The sequence below is a fragment of the Lactuca sativa genome, chromosome 7 (assembly GCF_002870075.4).
Source record: "Lactuca sativa cultivar Salinas chromosome 7, Lsat_Salinas_v11, whole genome shotgun sequence".
Classification (NCBI taxonomy): domain Eukaryota; kingdom Viridiplantae; phylum Streptophyta; class Magnoliopsida; order Asterales; family Asteraceae; genus Lactuca; species Lactuca sativa.
Genome location: NC_056629.2, coordinates 17,409,424 through 17,414,133, shown reverse-complemented (window position 1 = coordinate 17,414,133; position 4,710 = coordinate 17,409,424). Strand labels below are relative to the sequence as shown.

General features: G+C 37.9%; 1 long non-coding RNA gene across 1 annotated transcript; it reads left to right on the top strand.

Moving 5' to 3' along the window:
- Positions 1–505: 505 nt before the first annotated feature.
- LOC122194971 (uncharacterized) lies at positions 506–1,829 on the top strand. The gene is made up of 2 exons (XR_006184850.2): positions 506–1,364; positions 1,433–1,829. It is a non-coding gene; the product is annotated as an uncharacterized LOC122194971 (long non-coding RNA).
- Positions 1,830–4,710: the final 2,881 nt, after the last annotated feature.

Genomic DNA, 4,710 nt, shown 5'->3' with positions numbered 1-4,710 from the left:
TGTGTAACAATGAATGGAAAATATATTAATATATTTTTGTATTAATTATAAAATATACTTCAATTTACTAAGTTATAAATTTTTATTGCAATAAATAACATGATCAACTTCACAACTTAAGAGTCGTCATTTGCAAAATATTGTATAGTATTAATCATGTGAATTATAAATATTATGAGAATTGTTGGTTTCACGTTGGTTGAAACCTATAAAATTGTTAGGTCCAGTTTAGTGTTGCGTCTTTGGGCTCGTTAGCTAGTCCAAGTTTTGTCTCCGGTATGGGCCTGTCCATCTGTGAGTTTCGTATAGGGTTTATTATATAAAGATGTTTGCATGCATTCTTAAAAAAAGATTGATAGAGATTTGATAGCGTACAAGTTCTTATCTTTTGTAACCCTAGAATCCTCTACAGCGGAAGTTCTTCATTGAGCTTTGCTGAGGATTGAGTTAATCAAATCATTCGACACATTCAGATCCATACTTGTGTTTTTTACATTACTGTTTTTGTTTTATTTATTTACCTGTTACAAAGATCTAATCGATCAAAGAGTTTTTGAACTCATCAATTGGTATCAGATCAGGATGCTGTGTAATTCATACACATCTCTTCTGTGAAAGAAGCGATTAGGGTTATTCTGCATTAACTGATATTTATTGAGCCGTCACTCCATAATTGACTTATCTCTTGGGTAAATTACACGAATGGTCCATGTGATTTAGGATAATCTGCGTGTTTGATCCCTAACAACTTTTTTTAACTCGGATCATCACTATTTTATATTTTTATTGCATGATTGGTCCTTTTCCGTTCTAAAATGACTATTATGTCCTTCTATTTTTTTTAACCGTTTTAATATTTTTTATTTACTCATTATTTATAGATAAACGAAATGTAATATAAATATAAAATAAAATAATAAAGAATAAAAACCCTATAGCTTCGTTCCTTCTCCCAGTTCTTCATGCTTCACCTTCCTCCATCACCGCCTCTCACCATCTTCGTCTCTTTCCCGTTCCAGATTCCGGTGACCCGATCTTTCTCCTCCTCACACCCTCTCCAATTGTCCGTTCACGCTCAATCGTTCAATTTGATAACCCGATCTGAAACTCAACCCAGTTGAGAACTAAACCCATCTGAAACATAATGAAAGCAGAGGGCAAGACGAAGGCAAAATTATCGATGGTTGGTGGATTTTCTGAAAATTGATTCTCACCACTCGTTCGATTCGATTTCTCAGACATCAGAGGGACATTATAAAGATCAAGATGCACGTGAATCATGATATGTTCACACTCCTTCAATCTCCAAGTTTCCCTAAATTGTTTGGATTTTGATTTATTTGACTAAACTACAGGATCTTCAGGTGGCAGAGTTTTTCGATAATATTTTATGTTGTTTTTGAAAGTTTCAGTGACGATAGACGATGTTCAGGTGACATAGGGTGCATTGGTGGAGGTTGCAGTGACGACAGGTTGTGGTGGCGATGATGAGTGGAAGTGGTGTCGGAGATGGAGATGGTGTTGGAATCTATTGGACAGAGAGGATGTGGGATTTACAGGTTTGAAGATCCGATCTCCCAAAGCGATATCTGATTTGCAGGTTTGAGAATAAAGCTTGAAATCCAGTTTTGTTTCAAAGCCTTGTGTTGTGTATGTAATCATCGGAAACACAAAGGGGCAGAGGTGTACGATAGGGGACGGTGGTTGGGGAAGGAGGGGGTGCCGATGATGAAGTTCTGAAGCGAAGGAAGAAAAGAACGAGTGGGACCCACACGTATAAAAAAAATCTTATAACCCTTTAGTTAATAATAAGCAATAAGTTAAAATAACGCATAAGGGTATATTGGTCTTTTCATGTTGGTTGGGGACCAAAATCGCAACAAACACAAACATCAGGGATGGTCCGTGTTAAAAATTCTTTCTAGGGACCAACCGTGCAGACTTCCCAAAACCACATGGACCATTTGTGTAATTTACCCCTTATCTCTTTATTTATTCGTTTGCCCTAATATTACATATTACAAGTCTGATCTTTCAAACAGGTTAAACGATCAAGCATGGACGATTCTCAATCTAATCCTATCAACATCTCAAACAGTATTGGATCAACGACGAAGATTCCTATTCTATACACCCAGGATTACGAAGTTTGGGCTCATCATTTTGAAGACTATGTCATCGGATCTGAAGATAATGGGTATCTTATTTGGGAAGCCATTGTGTCTGGACCATTTGCTCACTTAGGAACATCCAAGATCATTAAAACTCAGAAAGAATATAATGATCTGTTAAAAGATGTTAAAGACGTTGCTCAAGACAAAAAGGAGAAGTTTCAGTGCAACATCAAAGCATTGAGACTGATCCGATTCGCTCTTCAATCTGACACGTTTAGGTTGGTGAGTTCCTGCAGTACCGCCAAAGAAATCTGGGATAGGTTGCGAGAGTTGTATTCCACAGATGAAGATTTATAGCATTCTATTCAGATCTTGCTTTTGTCTGAGTTTGGTGAATTTAAGCAGAATTCTGATGAAACTGTCACTCAGACGTTTGATCGCTTCAATCATCTTCTTAGCAAGATGATCAAACATGATATAGAAAGGAAGTTGATTGAACAGAAGGTCACCTTTTTGAATGGCCTAAGATCTGAATGGAGAGCTGTCGTTTCTACAGTTAAAGCTCATGAGCAGTTCAAGTCATATTCATTGGCAAAACTGGTGGGAATTCTGAAATCACAAGAAAAGATTGTCATGCAAGAGAAGAATGTGGTCTCAAGTTTGGGGTCCTTGGCCCTCCTATCAAAAGGCAAGAATGCAGTGGAAAACGAAGATCTGAACCTAGAGGACTATGATCTTATGTCAGAAGATTATGCTATGATGGTATCCAATCCCAAGAGGTTCATCAAGAAGTGGTTTCCTACCAATAAAAACAGAAATTGGTAGGGAAGCTACAGTTCTGAAAAGGTAAGGGAGGAGCCGAAGACAGAGAAACCAAAGAAAGAGGTGAAAGTTGAAGGAGATTCTGGCGTTAGCTACTATCACTGTGGAGGAAAGAACCATTATGCTAAAGATTGTGTTCTGAAGAAAATGGCAGAGAAAGATGAGGAAAAAGATGAAGAGGCTGTCTTGATGAAAAAGTTGGAAGAGATCAAGAGGAAGAAAGCTGCTACTAACCCTTCTATGAATGCTCTTATTGTACAGGGTTCGGGAGAGAATGACGAGTTCGGTGGCGTGCAGGTATGGTCAACCGACTCAGAGGATGATGAAGTGAGAAAGCCTTCACATGGAAAGGCATATGTTGCAAGAGGTGACGAAAGCAGTGGAAAGTGTTTTGTGGTGACTGATGTATCTCACATAAGGGGATACAATATTGATGGTGGAAACGAGGACACCAAGGAGCAAGAGGACTTATGCTTCACAACAAAACCTCTCAGTGTGCAGATCAATGAGCTTGATGAATTGATCAAGAAGGTACAATCTCTCTTTATTTCATTCAAAGTCCCACATAAATCATATGAAAAAGAATTAAATAACTTAAATTCAACAATCTCAAATCTAGATAGTTGTTTAACTCAAACACGGGTCACCAATTCTAACCTAAATGACCAAATAAGTAGGGTGTCTTCCAAGAGTGAGGAGCGAAGGATGTGGATAGAGCAAAAAGAGTCGGAGTTGATAAATTCTAAGGATGAAAACATTTGTTTACAAAGAGAAAATTTAAAACTTTTAAAACAGAGAAATGTTTTTTGTTTAATTGCTAAACGACTTTATGCTAACATCACTCAACTACATCTGAATTGTGAAATAGGGCAGAAAATTCATCGCATGATTTTGCCCTTCCTTGAGTTTAAGGAGGATGAAATCGATGCTGAAGCATATAATTGCGAAAGTGTTGTATCGTCTGATGATGTGAATACCACTTACATGTATGGTCTGGACAAAATAGAATCTTTCATAAAGTCCAAGGACCATAAGGACATGCTGAAAAACCTTTTGGATGAAAACGATAAGCTGAAACTAAGGACTGAAACTATACCAAAATTTGACTCTTTGAGTGCCAATTTGAGTTCAGAAAATAAAATTGATGTTGAAAACGCATCTGAACTTAATGAGGACGATGATATGAGTGAAATTTTTGTAGAGGATGTAGGCGACTGTTCTGAGTTTGTCAAAAGCGAACTCGAAAACCACAAAAATCTTATTTCTGAAAATTCTATGGAGTTCGCTCGTTTGTCCCAAAATAAGTCCCCGATTCTTGAAAAAAAGGCTGTTGTGTACCAAAAGGTGAGAATAACACCAAATCAGGTGTACAAGGTCACAGGAGTAACCGAGCATCAAACAGCCGAACTCACTGCCATAATGAATGAAGATAACGCAGATGGATGTGATGATTTTTTCTGGTTTGCTCCCATAGATAATGCCGACGAAACTGTTGGTTTGTCAGAGCGGACGTCCTGGAAAACTAAAGGCAGATATGTATCAGAGCCACTGAACAAGCCTGACAACTTCGACGAGCCAAGCACTAGTGGTACAAAAGAAGTTCCTATAGAAGAAGTCACTTCCACAAGCGAAACATCATCTGTGAAAAATGAACCGGCTAACAAGAAGCAGAAGCAAAAGGCTAACATCCACAAACAGCCAAAACATGTGAAAGATCAAAAGCAGCAGAGGAATCTGAGATACAAAAAGAACCTCTCAGAGCGAAAGCAGTTTT